Source organism: Macaca mulatta, chromosome X (genome assembly GCF_049350105.2).
Source record: "Macaca mulatta isolate MMU2019108-1 chromosome X, T2T-MMU8v2.0, whole genome shotgun sequence".
NCBI classification, from domain to species: domain Eukaryota; kingdom Metazoa; phylum Chordata; class Mammalia; order Primates; family Cercopithecidae; genus Macaca; species Macaca mulatta.
The window spans coordinates 86,240,750-86,257,684 of NC_133426.1; positions in this window are offsets into that span (position 1 = coordinate 86,240,750).

A 16,935-nucleotide genomic window follows, 5' to 3' on the forward strand; every position below is an offset into this window, starting at 1 on the left:
CCAACGCAGATGCAGATGGACTCACCTTTCTTGACGGAAGCAAGTGGAAACTACCTGTGTTACTGGGGGTCCTGGCTCCCAGAGCTCCCAAGATGGTGGTGGGCCACTTCCAAAATGGCAACAGGCCTCTTCCAAGATGGTAGCAAACCTCGTGTTCTCTGACCTGGAGTTCTTGACCTCAAGGATTCTAAGGAATGGAATCTTGGGCCGTGTGGTGAGTGTTATAGCTCTATTAGAAGAGGTGGGTCACGGAAGAGAACCATGGAACCCACTGACTAGTGTTCAGCTTGATTAGGACAACCCCAGGCACTTAGTCATGCAGGAACAATGGCAAGTCTTTAGCCCGATCAGGAGCGGCAATGGGCGCCTCCTTGGATCAGGAGCACAGCAGACATCCTGCTGGATCCAGAGGGATGGACGTCAGCAGCGGTCAGCCAGGGCGGCACACAGCAGTGGTGGATGGTAGGTGAAAGCTCAGCTTGAACCGAAACAAACACACACCAGAAGAGTGCAGTTGCAAGATTTAATAGAGAGAAAACAGAGCTCCCCTACAAAGGGAGGGGTCCTAAAGAGGGCAGCCATTGTCAGCTTGAATGCCTGGATTTGCATCCCAATTATTGTCCCTCCCTCTGTGCTCTCAGGCAATAGATGCTTGGCTATTTCTTTACCTCCTGTTTTTGCCTAATTAGCATTTTAATGAGCTCTCTTTCCTACCTGATTGGTCGGGTGTGAGCTAAGTTGCAAGCACCGTGTTTAAAGGTGGATGTGGTCACCTTCCTAGCCAGGCTTAGGGATTCTCAGACAGCCTAGGAAATCCAGCTAGTCCTGTCTTTCACCTCAAGACAGAGGCTTTTTAACAGGAAATAAACCTCAGACTCCCCAACTGAAAAAAATGTTGAGACATCAGAGATCCCTGGAGGAAAGAGGTGCCAGACTTCAGCAAATCATCCTATCAGTTTGGGCTATAAGGTGTCCAAGCCAGTACCAAGCACTGAGAGGAGAGCCGCTGCAGGCCGGGTCACCATCACTCAGGATCTCATCGTGGTTACCAGATATCAATCGTGAAAAATGGCAAGTCTCAAGCATTTTAGGATGCTTATTTGCCAAAGTTAAGGATCTGCACCCATGAGACTGGTCTATGTCTTTAAAGATGATTTTGAGGGTTCCAAATTTAAAGGAGAAAGGGCAGAATATTGAGAAGTACACAATTTTCATGTAAGAGAATGGTAGGGAAAAATAGTAATTCATGCCTTTGTCTGGTTCAGTGAATGTGCTTTTTTATTTTTTTACATAAAGTGATATAGACAAATGGGGCAAGGAAAAATGCAGGGAATCTGCATTTTACATAAGATAACATAGACAAAATGGAGCAGGGGAACAATCAGATATGCATTTGTGTCTGGTGGGCCAAAGGTGACTGCACCTGTAAAAGATAACCTATCAATTTACATTGCCATAGTGAAATTTTAACAGAAGCACCTTAAAAGATCTTGAAGCTCAGTAGGAATTTCATTGAGGGGCAAAATAGAGGGGAGACATGTAGCTTTTCATCTTGTGGCCATCATCTTGTTTAGGAACCAAAAAAGGAAAGGCAGGTTTGTGTGACCCAGTTCCCGGCTTTTCTTTTCCCTTTGGCTAAATGAGTTTGTGGTCCGAATATTTAATTTCCTTTCACAAAGGACATACAATACTCTGATCATTGGATTTACTTGAGTTTTTGACTTCGTTCTTTCTCATCTCTGTATGTTGGTGCTCCTTTAAGTGCAGTGCAGATTTAGTACAGTCAATCAACTTCTTTTTTAGATGTTTTCACAGGGCCAAGGCTTTGCCCAGTATCTTTATTTGAAGCTGACTTCTTGCCTCTAGTTTTAAAGGTGGGTATGTCAGTGAGCTATTTTTGGTGTTGAAGCTTTGAGATGTGATCCAGTAGGTGGCACTTAGGCTTATTGGTCAGTTGGTAGACTCTTGCTTAGTTGTGTGGCTCCCTTACGCTTCCTCACAGTTGTGGCCATGTTCCCTCTGAATGTTCTGAAACTGTGGGTTTCTCTCACCCTTGAATGCTGGCTCTAGATCATAGCTTCACATTCCTTAACTGCCCACTGCAATTCTGGGATGATGTCAGTGTTTATGTTCCTTCCTCAACTTGGAGGCAGCAGGAGAAGGGACCTTAGTAGTGATTGTGGCCAAGGGTATTTTGCTTGTCTCCTAGGGGCTCCAACTCAAAAAGATGCAGGATAAAAATTGCTCAATGAAATAATCCCAAGATGGAGAGTCTGTGCTCTGTGGCCAAGTTAGGGATTCCCTGTCTGGTAACGAGCAGTGTGGGGTGCATGGAATTTGTGAGAGATGGCCTGGTCTCCTCTACACAGGTCAACTGAAGCTTGTTGGAGGTGTAGATATGGCACTTAGGGTCTTTGCTTTTTTGTTAATCCAAGCATAGCAAGGGCAGTTCCACTGAAGAGGCAGTTGCAGGGCGGCTTTCAGCTACCCTAAGAGACTCTGTCCAGGGAGTTGCCAAGCTGCTATTGGCCCAATAGCTCTGCCAGGGAGTGGCTAGAGGTCCGGGCCTGGAAGACCTGCCTGGTGAGGAGATACTGGAATGAGCACCCATGTAAGTCTATCCCCTCTTTTTTAGGTCTGCTGTGGTATACTGAAGGCTCACTCCAGACCCTAGTCATCTCAGATTTTCCAGTACCTGGAGGTATCACCAGTGAAGGCTATAAAACAGCAAAGATGACATCTTAACCTTCCCTCTGGAAGCTTCATTCCAGGAAGGTGTGCACCTGTTACTGGCCCAAATGCACAGTAGGAAGTGGCTAGAGACCCTGGTTGGGAGGTCCTGCCCAGTAAGGAGTAATGGAATTAGGGACCTGCTTTAAAAACAGTCTGGTCATGTTTTCTTAGAGCAGTTGTGCCATGCAGGGTATCGGCTTCAGGTCTCCATAACCTTAAACACTCCAAAGCCCCAAAACTGGAATGTCTAAGCCATCCAAACAGCAAAGAGAGTGGCCCCCTCCTCCCTCTGGGAGCTCCACCCAAGGGGGCTTTGAAACCTCTGTAAGCCAGAGAACACTGGCGGGAATAGCTGAAGACCCCAGTTGGGAGGCTCCACCCAGTGGTGAGAAATGGAATCAGGGAGGCACTTTAAAAAACAGCCCGGCCACATTTTTTTCAGGACAGCTGTGCTATGCTGGGGGATGGCCTCCATCCCTAGTCAGCTCAGACAGTCCATAGCTTAAAGGCTTAAATGGCTATGTTGCCAAAACAGCAATGATAGAAGCTCACTCCTCCCTATGGGAGCTGCGTTCCAGGGAGATTTCAAATCTCTCTTCACTGTAGAAAACCGATGGAGGTGGCCGGAGGCTTCTGTTGGGAGTCCCCACTCAATGAGGAGGAAAGATATTGAGAACCCAGTTTAAAAAGCAGTCTGGCCACATTTTTGTAGAGCAGCTGTGCTGTGGTGGGGGATCCCTTCTACCCCTTGTCATCTTGGAATCTTCAAAGCTCATACGCTGAAGTTGTTAAGTCACCTAAACAGCAAAAATGGTGACCAGCCACTCCCTCTGGGAACTCTTTCTCGGGGAGGTGCAATGTTGCTAATGGTGGCTGACTGGAATTCCAATCCAGTGTGTCTTATCCTGCAAGATACCATAGAAGTGTGGCCTGCAGACTATCTCTGGGAAGCCTTCTGGATTCAGAGTGTTTACCAGGGGTCTATATAAGGATATAACCTCTCACTTTGCCGGAGATGCATCTACTTTTGCCAGAAAGCCTAGAAAGCCCAAGTATCCAAGGTTCCTGGTCTCTGTGTGTGCCCAAATGGTTTCTGCGCTGAGACTCTATGTATTTCTGTTTGTCAGACTGAAGGCCCCAGTGGAGTGGGTTCATGAGGGGCTCTCTTGACCCAAGAGTTGCAAAGATTCATGGGAGAAGTGTAGGACCTCGGGGTCACACATTCATTCACCACTTTTCTGGGCAGGGGGTGATCCCCTGGCTCTCTGTTGCTCCCAGATGGGCCATGACCTTTCCTTGCTTTTCTTCATATTCTGTGGGTCAAGTTGGTTTTCTTGATTATGCCTAGTGTGAGTACCTGGATGATTCAGTCGAAGGTGCTGTATTTACTCACCCCTTCTCATTCCTTTACTGCACACGTGGTAACCATGTTGGTTATGCCTGGCCCTCAGGTAGCCCTTTTCTATTGGCACAGCTGCTGGCATTCCCCTGTGCAAGGTTCCAGCATGCTTCTCTATGTTTGCAGCTCGATTCTTTTAGGCTGTTCTTTGTTAGAAAAGAGTTATTTTGAGGGCAGCTTTTTGTTAGAAGGAAAGCCTTGCTAATGACTCTGTTGCTATCATTATATGCCGAAATAATTTATGTCTAGCTCCTGTATCACTATCACAAGAGCTGGAAGCCACCTGCATGTGCCACATGCAGGCTTGCTGACTAGCCTTCGAAAGCACTGCAGCTATTGCTAACACCCGTGCAAACTGAGTGGGAGCCTTAGGATTGTTTTGTCATTGCTACCGCCATCATCTATGCCATACCCACTGTGCAGAGGCCTCAGGAACCATCAACAAGCCTCACCTACCTCTGACACTACCAGAACCCAAGCAAGTTGACTGGAGGCTTCAGAATGGGCTGGCCCAGACCCACTGACACCAGTGCCAATATACACCTCTCTGGTGCCCAGGAACAGGCATGCCTGTCCTGCTGCCTATTGGAAACCTAGGATAAGCCCACATAATGTCCCTATCCCCAGCAAAACATTAACACAGCCTCTACTAACAACAAACCCTTAAGCAACTGAGGAAGTCAGACACAACTGATGCTATTTACAGCCTCCCAAAGTCATGTAAGGATTACACTACTGCATACACCCAGAATCAAAGCTAAAGTGACTTATCCAGCCGATATCATAGATACATCTTCAGGAAAAAGTAGTCCACCTCTACAAAATCCAATTAAAAAAAAATTGAAGAAATTACAGTTAAAACAGATATGCAGATATTAATATAAGAAAATAAGAAACATAAAAAGGAAATGTGATGCCTACAAAGAAACACAATAGTTGCTTAGCAACATATTTTAATTTAAAAAGATTTATGAAATCTCAAATAAATAATTCAAAATAATATTAAAAAGCTTAGCAAAATACAAAATAATTTTGAAAAATAATACAAAAAATCAGAAAAAAATAGAGGCTATGAATTTAAAATTTACCAGAGACAGTTGTAATTAAAAGAAAGAAAATTCTGGAACTTACAAATTTATTATTGAATAAATTATAAAATAAATTTTAGCATTTCAATAGTACACTAGATCAAGCAGAAAAGATAATTTCAAAAATACAGTCCATTTGAAATAACCCAATCAGATAAAAAATACAGAAAAGAAAAGAATGAATGAAGCCTTTGTTCTCACAATGGGACACAACAAAGAAATCAAATTTAAATAATTTTAGTGTCCCAGAAGACAAAAAGTAAATGAAAGATTTATAGAACCTATTTAATAAAATTATTGCTGAAAAGTTTCAATGTCTAGCAAGAGACTTATACATGAGTATATAGAAAGTTCAGAGATTCCCAAATAGAACGTATTTCAAAAGGTCTTCTCCATGGCACATTATAATCAAACTGTCAAAAGTCCAAGAAATATTGATAACTCTAAAAACATCAAGAGATAAATATCTAGTCACTATAAAAGAAACCCCCTTCAATATAACAACAGATTTGTTCAGCACAAACCTTACAGTCCAGGGGAGAAGGGGGTGATATATTTAAAGTGTTTTTTAAAAATACTGCCAGACAAGGATATTATACCCAGCAAAGTTATCCTTCATAAATGGAAGAGAAATGAAGGTTTTTCCAGAAAAGCAAAAGCTGAAAGAATTTATTACCATTAGGCCAGCCATACAAGAAATGCTTAAGAGGGCCCATGTGGAAGTAAAAGAATGATATGTTCAATTATGAAAATACACAAAAGTATAAAATCCACTGGTAGATTTAACACACAAGTGACGAAGAGAAAGAACTAAAATGTTATAATTAAAGAAAACCACCAAATGTCAATGATAAACAATAAAAGAGATGAAGAAGATAAAAGAATATACAAAAATATCAGAAATTAATATTATGACAGGAATATGTCCTCACATATAAATAATAATGTAAATATAAACAGATTAAACTCTCCATTAAAAAATATGGACTGACTAAATAAATTTTTTAAAGCATAACCCACTTACATGTTGTCTACAAGAAACTCATCTCATGGATAAAGATACATAGAGACTTAAAGTTAAAAAAATGGAAAAAGACAGTCCATGCAAACAGAAACCAAAGATGAGCAGGGGTAGCTCTACTTATATTGAATAAAATAGATCTTAAGTTAAAAACACTAGAAAAGAGACAAAGAAGGTCATTTTATAATAAATGGGTCTATTCAGTGGGAAGATAATAACGGTTCTAAACTTATACAAAAGCAACACTACAGCATTCAGTTATATAAAGCAAACATTATTAAATCAAAAAGGGGAAACAGACTCCAACACAATAATAGCTGGGGACTTCAATATGTCCCTCTCAGCACAAGCTCAATTATTTAGACAGAAAATTAACAAAGAAATTTGCATTTAAACTGCACTTTAGCCCAAAAGAACGTAACAGAAATTCATAGGACATTTTACCTAACAGCTACAGAATACACATTCTTATCAGCACATGTAGCATTCTGCATGATAAATCATTTTAGGACATAAACAATTTTTAAACTTTTTTAAAAGTCAAAATCGTGTCAAATTTTTTTTCAGAACACAATGGAATAAAACTAGAAATAAATAACCAGGAACTTTGGAAACTATATAAATACAGTTAGCATCTCATTTAATGAAAATTATATAACATGCTAATGAATGATTATGGGTCAAGAAAGAAATTAAAAAGAAAATTTTTAAAACTATTGACACAAAAGAAAATGTAAACATAACATCCCCTAACCTATGGGATACCACAGAAAAAATGCTAAAATGAAGTTCATATCAATAAAAGCCTACTTAGGAAAAGTAGAAACATTTTAAATAAGCAATGTAATTATGCAGCTAAAATAACTAAAAAAGCAAATTAAAAAATACTTACATAAAAAAATAATAAAGATCAGAGAAAAACTAAACAAAATATAAACTAAAGTATACAAACCATCAACAAAATGAAAAAAAAATTGAAAATTAATTAAAACCAAAAAAAAACACTACCTATACTAAGAAAATAAAAAAACTCAAATAAATAAAATCAGAAATAGAAAACAATAAATTAAATATAACATCACAGAAACATAAAAGATCTTCAGATAATGTTATGAACAAACATACACTGACAACCTAAAAGAATCTAGAAGAAACAGGTAAATTTCTGGACACATACAGCCTACAAAGATAGAATTAAAAATAAAATAGAAAATCTGAACAGACCAGTAACAAGTAATGAGTTTGAACAAGTACCAAAAAGGCTCCCAACAACAAAAAAAGGCCACAGCCAGATGATTTCACTGCTGAAGACTAGCAAATTTACAAAGAACTAACACCAGTTCTCTTTAAATGATTTCAAAACATTGAAAAGAGAATTCTTCCTAACCCATTCATAAAGACAGCATAACCCTGATACCAAAACCAGAAAAGAATGTAACAAGAACAACAATAAAATCTATAGAAAAATGCTTATGATAAACAAATATGCAACAATCTTTAACAAAATACTACTAATAGGAATCTCAAACTATATCAAAATCATAATACACAGCTGAAAATTACTGTAATGTAAGAATTATGAAAATTTACAAGTCTCCAAATGATACTTAAACTCTTAGGTATTCTGCTTTTTAGATAGTATGTTATCTGTTTGGAGATAATTTTTCATTATTCTTATGCATAATTTTGTGCTCACACTTGAAGTTATACTAAATTCTATTTTGTTAATACAGTAGTCACATTGTAGATGGGAGTTGCTTTTAACTTGAAATCTGGAACTGATACAGTCTCAATAATTTTCACAAATATTACCTACAAAATATTTGACTTATTTATTGAGAAATTTTATTTTAATCTGCCCACTTATTTACTCCCTCAACAGATTTAGGTTGTTGTTATCTATACTCTATGATTATATCAATTATAGAATGTGTCATAATTATTGCAATATTTTATTTACATTCTTGTTTCTTTGACTAGACTGAAAACCTTTTTACATACATAGTTTCTTTAAAATTTTAACTGTTAATTATATATCTGTGTGCTCCAGTGTTGGATATATATATATATAAATTATTATAATCACTGGCTAAATTGACTCTTTTATTATTATATGATAGCCTTCATTGTCTCTTCTGATAGGTTTTGTTCTAAAAACTAATTTATCTTATATAAGTATAGATACTGTTTTTCTTATTTCCATTTTCATGGAATATCTTTTTCCATTTCTTTATTTTAATTCTGCATGTGTCTTTATAGGTAATGTGTGTTTCTTATAGGCAACATATCACTGGTTCTTTTCTTTTTTTATTCATTCAGCCAGTCTATGTCTTTTAATTGATGAGTTTAGTACATTTATATTCAATGTTATAATTGATAAGTAATAATTCACTCTTGCCATTTTGTGTTTTTGTTTTGGGTTGTTTTGTGGTCTTCCTTTCCTCCTTTTATTCTTAACTATCTTCCTGTTAGTGAAGGCAATTTTCTCTGGTTATATAATCTAGTTTATTTCTTTTTATGTTTTGTGTATCTATTATATGTGTTTGCTTTGAAGTTACCATGAGACATGTAAATACAATCTTATGCCCCATTGTTTTAACCTGATAACAACTAACAGTTTGTACAAACAAACAAAAAAGCAAAACAATACCAATAAAGACTCTATGAGTTAACTTCATTCACTTACTTTTTAACTTTTTGTTATTTCTATATATATTGAATTATAATTTGATGTTTTGAAAAATTGTTATCATTTTTTATTAGTGTACAATTTGTTCTTTTTTACTTGACTAGCTTACACACCACAGTTACAGTGATATGTGTGTGTATATATATGTGTATATATATATATAATGTGTGTATATATATATATTTGTTTTCTTGTGTGTGTACTTACTATTGACAATGAGTTTTGTACCTTCGGATGTTTTCTTATTGCTCACTGTATTCTTTTTTTTCCAACTGAAGTACTTCCTTTTGCATTTCTTCTAGATCAGTTCTGGTGTTGATAAAGTCCTTTAGCTTGTACTTGTCTGTTGAAGTTTTTATTTTTCCTTAATGTTTAAAGGATATTATCAAAGAAATACTGTTGTAGGGTCATTGTTTTCATTTTTTTTTTTTTAGCATCTTAAATATATCATGCCACATTCTCCTCTATTTTAAAGTTTACATGGTAGAGTCTGCTGTCAGTCACATTAGAGCTCTATTTTATTTTACTTGTGTCTTTATTCTTGCTCCTTTTCAGAACCTTTCTCTTTTTTTGGCCTTTGGAAGTTTGATTTTTAAATTCTTTATGTTAGTCTTCTTTAGGTAAAATCTGCTTGGTGTTCTAAAACCTTCTCATGTGTGGATAATGATACCTTTCCCTATGTTTGGGAAGTTTTCTGTTGCTATTTTTTCTTTTTTGAATAAAGTTTCTACTCCTATCTCTTTCTCTACCTTTTTGTAAAGGTTAATAACTCTTAGATTTGCACTTCTAAGGCTGTTTTCTTCATCTTCTAGGCATGCTTTATTCTTTATTATTATACTTTATTTTTTTTCTTCTGTATTCTCAAACAGCCTCCCTTCAAGCACATTAATGCTTTCTTCTACAGCTCCGGTCTGTAGCTCCCAGCAAGACCAATGCAGAATGCAGGTTACTTCTGCATTTCCAACTGAGGCATCCAGTTCATCTCATTGGCACTGGTTAGACCTTGGGTGCAGCGCACAGTGGGCGAGCAAAAGCAGGGTGGTGCGTTGCCTCACCCAGAAAGCACAAGGGCTCAGGGAACTCCCTCCCCTAGCCAAGAAAAGCCATGAGGGACGGTGCTTTCTGGTCCAGATACTACATTTTTCCCAAGTTTTCACAACCCACAGACCAGGAGATTCCCTCTGGTACCTATGCCACCAGGGCCCTGGGTTTCAAGCACAAAACTGGGTGACCATTTGGGAAGACACCAAGCTAGTTGTGGTAGTATTTTCTTCATACCCCAGTGGTGTCTGGAATGCCAGCAAAACAGAATGGTTCACTCCCCTGGAAAAGGAGATGAAGCCAGGGAGCCAAGTGCTCATGCTCAGCAGATGTCACCCCCACAGAGTACAACAAACTAAGATCCACTGGCTTGAAATTCTCACTGCCAATGCAACAGTCTGAAGTTGACCTGGGATGAGTGAGCTTGATGGGGGAGGGGTGTCCACCATTACTGAGGCTTGAGTAGGTGGTTTTTACATTACAGTGTAAACAAAGCCATCAGGAAGTTTGGACTGGGCATAGCCCTCCGCAGCGCCTCAAAGCCGCTATAGTCAGGCTGCCTCTCTAGATTCCTCCTCTCTGAGCAGGGCATCTCTGAAAGAAAGGCAGAAGCCCCAGTCAGGGGCTTATAGATAAAACTCCCATCTCCCTGGGACAGAGCACCTGCAGGAATGGGAAGCTGTGGGCACAACTTCAGCAAACTTAAACGTTCCTGCCTACCAGCTCTGAAAAGAGCAGTGGATCTCCCAGCAGAGTGCTCCAGCTTTGCTAAGGAATGGACCGGCTCCTCAAGTGGTCCATGACCCTTGTGCCTCCTGACAGCGAAACAACTCCCAGCAGAGGTAAACAGGCACATCATACAGGAGAGTGCCGGCTGATATTTGGTGGTGCCCATCTGGGACAAAGTTTCCCTAGGAAGTAGCAGGCAGAAATCTTTGATGTTCTACAGCCTCTGCTGGTGATACCCAGGAAACAGGGTCTGGAGTGGACCTCCAGTAAACACCAGCAGACCTGCAGAAGAGGGGCCTGATTGATAAAAGGAAAACTAACAAACAGACAGCAATTACATCGACATCAACAAAAAGGAAGAGCACACAAAAACCCCATCTGAAAGTCACCAACAGCAAAGACCAAGGGTAGATAAACCCACAAAGATGAAGAAAAAACAGTGCAAAATGACTGAAAATTCAAAAACCAAAACGCCTGTTCTCCAAAGTTTCAGAAATCCTCACCAGCAAGGAAACAAAACTGGATGGAGAATGAGTTTGAAGAATTTACAGAAGTAGGCTTCAGAAGGTGGGTAATAACAAATTCCTCCAAGCTAAAGGAGCACGTTCTAACCCAATGCAAGGAAGCTAAGAATCTTGATAAAAGGTTACATGAATTGCTAACTAGAATAACCACTTTAGAGAAGAAAATAAATGACCCAATGAAGCTGAAAAACACAGCACAAGAACTTTGTGAAGCATACACAAGTATCAATAGCCAAATTGATGAAGTAGAAGAAAGGATATGAGAGATAGTAGATCATCTTAAGGAAATAAAGCAGGAAGACAAGATTAGAGAGAAAAGAGTGACAAGGAAAAAACAAAGCCTCCAAAAAATATGGCACTATGTGAAAAGACCAAATCTATGTTTGATTGGTGTACCAGAAAGTGATGGGGATAATGGAACCAAGTTGGTAAACACATGTCAGGATATTATCCAGAAGAACTTCTCAAACCTAGCAAGACAGGCCAACATTCAGGTTTAGGAAATACAGAGAAAATCACAAAGATACTCCTCCAGAAGAGCAACCCCAAGACACATAATCATCAGATTTACCAAGGTTTAAATGAAGGAAAGCATATTAAGGGCAACCAGAGAGAAAAGTTGGGTTACCCACAAAGGGAAGCCCATCAGACTGGCAGTATATCACTCTCCAGAAACCCTACAAGCCAGAAGAGAGTGGGGGCCAATATTTGACATTCCTAAAGAAAAGAATTGCCAACTCAGAATTTCATATCCAGCCAAACTAAGTATCATAAGTGAGGGAGAAAAAATGTCTTTACAGACAAGCAAATGCCGATGAATTTTGTCACCACTAGGCCTGCCTTACAAGATCTCCTAAAGGAAACATTAAATATAGAAAGGAAAAGCTGGCACCAGCCACTGCAAAACCATACCAAAATGAAAAATCCATTGACACTATGAAGAAACTGCATCAACTAATGGGCAAAATCACCAGCTAGCCTCTTAATGACAGGATCAAATTCACACATAACAACATTAATATTAAATATAAAGAAGCTAAATGCCCCAATTAAAAGACATAGACTGGTAAATTAGATAAAGAGTCACGACCCATTGGTGGGCTGTATTCAGGAGACCCATCTCATGAGCAAAGACACACATAGGCTCAAAATAAAGGGATGGAGGAAGATTTACCAAGAAAATGAAAGCAAAAAAAAAGCAGGGGTTGCAATCCTAGTCTCTGATAAAACAGACCTTAAACCGACAAAAATCAAAAAAGACAAATAAGGGCATTACATAATGGTAGAAGATCAATGCAACAAGAAGAGCTAACTGTAGAATTTAACACCCCACTGTCAATATTAGACAGATCAAAGAGACAGAAAATTAACAAGGATATTCAGGACTTGGACTCAGTTCTGAATGAAGTGAACCTAATAGACATCTACAGAACTCTCCACCTCAAATCAGCAGCATATACATTCCTCTTAGCACCACATAGCACTTATTCTAAAATTGACCACATAATTGGAATTAAAACACTCCTCAGCAAATGCAAAAGAAAGGAAATCATAACAGTCTCTAAGACCACAGTACAATCAAATTAGAACTCAGGATTAAGAAACTCACTCAAAACCACACAACTAAATAGAAACTGAACTAAATAGAAACTGAACAACCTGCTCTTGATTGACTACTAGGTAAATAACAAAATTAAGGAAGAAATAAATATGTTCTTTGGAACCAATGAAAACAAAGACATAACATAACAGAATCTCTGTCACACAGCTAAAGTGAATAACAGCCAAATTCTACCAGTGGTACAAAGAGGAGCTGGTATCCTTCATCTGAAACTATTCCAAACAACAGAAAAAGAGGGAATCCTCCCTAACTCATTTTATGAAGCCAGCATCATCCTGATACCAAAACCTGGTAGAAACACCACAAAAAAGAAATGTTCAGGCCAATATTCCTAATAAACATCGATGCAAAAATCCTCAATAAAATGCTGGCAAATCGAATCCAGCAGCACATTAAGAAGCTTATCCACCATGATCAAGTTGGTTTCATCCCTGGGGTGCAAGACTGGTTCAACATATGCAAATCAATAAATGTAATCCATCACATAAAGAGAACCAATGATAAACACCACATGATTATCTCAATAGATGCAGAAAAGTCCTTTGATAAAATTCAACATGCTTTCATGCTAAAAACACTCAGTAAACTATGTATTGATGGAACGTATTTCAAAATAATAAGAGCTATTTATGACAACCCCACTGCCAATATCATACTGAATGGGCAAAAGCTGGAAGCAGTCCCTTTGCAAACTGGCACAAGACAAAGATGGCCTCTCTCAATACTCTTAATCAACATAGTATTGGAAGTTCTGGTCAGGGCAATCAGGCAAGAGAAAGAAATAAAGAGTACTCAAATAAGATGAGAGGAAGTCAAATTATCTCTCTTTTCCGATGACCTGATTGTATATTTAGAAAACCTCATCGTCTCAGCCAAAAACTCCTTAAGCTGATAAACAACTTTAGCAAAGTCTCAGAATACAAAATCAATGTGTAAAAATCACAAGCATTCCTATACACCAATAATAGACAAACAGAGAGTCAAATCATGTGTAAACTCCCAAATCACAATTCTACAAAGAGAATAAAATACCTGGGAATACAGCTTACAAGGGATGTGAAGGACATCTTCAAGCATAACTACAAACCACTGCTCAAGGAAATAAGAGAAGACACAAACAAATGGAAAAACATGCCATGCTCATGGATAGGAAGAATCAATATCATGAAAATGGTCATACTGCCCAAAGTAATTTATAGATTTAATGCTATTCCCATCAAGCTACCATTGACTTTCTTCACAGAATTAGAAAAAAGCTACTATAAATTTCATATGGAACCCAGAAAGGAGCCTGTATAGCCAAGACAATCCTCAACAAAAAGAACAAAACTAAAGACATCGTGGTACCTGACTTCAAACTATACAAGACTATAGGAACCAAAACAGCATGGTAGTGGTACCAAAACAGATACATAGAACAATGGAACAGAACAGAGGCCTCAGAAATAGCACACATCTACATCCTTCTGATCTTCGACAAACCTGACAAAAACAAGCAATGAGGAAAGGATTCCCTATTTAATAAATGGTGCTGGGAAAACTGGCTAGTCATATGCAGACAACTGAAACTGAACCCCTTCCTTACACCTTATACAAAAATTAACTCAAGATATATGAAAGATCTAAATGTGAGACATAAAACCATAAAAATCCTAGAAGAAAACCTAGACAATACCATTCAGGACATAGGCATGGGCAAAGACTTCATGACTGAAACACCAAAAGTAATGGCAACAAAAGCCAAAATTGACAAATGAGATATAATTAAACTAAAGAGCTTCTGCACACCAAAAGAAAATTCCATCAGAGTGAACAGGCAACCCACAGAATGGGAGAAAATTTTTGCAATCTATCCGTCTGACAAAGGGCTAATATCCAGAATCTATGAGGAACTTAAACAAATTTACAAAAAACCCCAAACAATCCAATCAAAAATTAGACGAAGAATATGAACAGACACTTCTCAAAAGAAGGCATTCATATGAACATATGAAAAAAAACTCATCATCACTGGTCGTTAGAGAAATGCAAATCAAAACATAATGAGATACCATCTCATACCAGTTAAAATGGCAATCATTAAAAAGTCAGGAAACAACAGGTGCTGGAGAGGATGTGGAGAAATAGGAACACTTTTACACTGTTGGTCAGAGTGTAAATTAGTTCAACTATTGTTGAAGACAATGTGGCAATTCCTTAAGAATCTAGAACTAGCAATGCCATTTGACCCAGCAATCCGATTCTTGGTTACATAACCACAGGATTATAAATCATTCTGCTATAAAGACACATGCACACGTATGTTTATTGCAACACTATTCACAATAGCAAAGACTTGGAACCAACCCAAATGCCCATCAATGATAGACTGGATAAAGAAAACGTGGTACATGTATACCATGTAATACTATGCAGCCACAAGAAAGAATGAGTTCATGTCCTTTGTAGGGATGTGGATGAAGCAGGAAACCATCATTCTCAGCAAACTAACACAGGAACAGAAAACCAAACACTGCATGTTCTCACTCATAAGTGGGAGTTGAACAATGAGAATATATGGGCACAGGGAGGGGAACATCACACACCAGGGCCTGTCAGGGAGTAGGTGGAAAGGGGAGGGATAGCATTAGAAAATACCTGTTGTAGATGACGGGTTGATCGGTGCAGCAAACTACAATGACACATGTATACCAATGTAACAAACCTTCACGTTCTGCACCTGTATCCCAGAACCTAAAGCATAATAAAAAATAAAAGTAAAAAAAACAAATATTCTGATGTCCATTCCATTTTTAACTCCAGAATTTCTACTTGATCTTTTTTAATTGTTTCAATCTCTTTGTTAAATTTATCTGAAAAAAAATGTAAATTCATTTTCTGTGTTATTTTAACTTTTTTTAGTTTGCTCAGAACAACTATTTTGACTTCTGTGTCTGAGAGGCCACATAACTCTGTTTTTCCAGGATTTGTCCCTGGTATCTTAGTTTGTTTGGTGAGGTTATATTTTTTTGGATGATGTTGATATTTGTAGGTATTCATTAGTGTCTGGGAATGGAAGAGTTAGATGTTGATTGTAGCCTTCATGTCTGCGCTTATGTGTACCCGTACTTCTTGAGAAGGCTTTCCAGGTGTTTTAAAGGACTTGGATGTTGTAACCTAAGCCACATCTGTGCCTCAAGCTGATTAATGCTCTAGTTTTTGCAGACTCATATAGGTATCACCTTGATGGCATTGGACAAAATTCGGTAGAATTATCTGGATCACTGGGCAGAGACTCTTGTTCTCTTTCTTTACTTTCTCTTGGAAAAAACAGAGTCTCTCTCTCTCTCTCTATGCTGAGTCAACTGGAGCTGAGAGTGGGGTTACACAAGTGCCCTGGTGGCCAAGACTGAGACTGCACTGGATCGGACCTGAAGGCAACACAAGGTCTCATCCAAGGTTAGCTGTAACTACTACCTGGATACCACCTATGTTAACTCAAGGCCCTATGACTGTAAAATCAGCAGGTGGAAAATCCAGATAGGCTTGTGTTTCTTTCCTCAAGGTAGCAAGTTCCTCCCAGGCCCTGGGCGCATCCAGAGATGATATCTGGGGTCCTGAGACTGGAGTGAAAACCTTAGAAATCTATCTAATAACATTTAAGTCTCTAATCCATCTTGAATTAATTTTCGTATAAGGAGTAAGGAAAGGATCCAGTTTCAGCTTTCTACTTATGGCTAGCCAATTTTCCCAGCACCGTTTATTAAATAGGGAATCTATGAAAATTAATTCAAGATGGATTAGAGACTTAAATGTTAGACCTAATACCATAAAAATCCTAGAGGAAAACCTAGGTAGTACCATTCAGGACATAGGCATGGGCAAAGACTTCATGTCTAAAACACCAAAAGCAACGGCAGCAAAAGCCAAAATTGACAAATGGGATCTCATTAAACTAAAGAGCTTCTGCACAGCAAAAGAAACTACCATCAGAGTGAATAGGCAACCTACAGAATGGGAGAAAATTTTTGCAATCTACTCATCTGACAAAGGACTAATATCCAGAACCTACAAAGAACTCAAACAAATTTACAAGAAAAAAACAAACAAC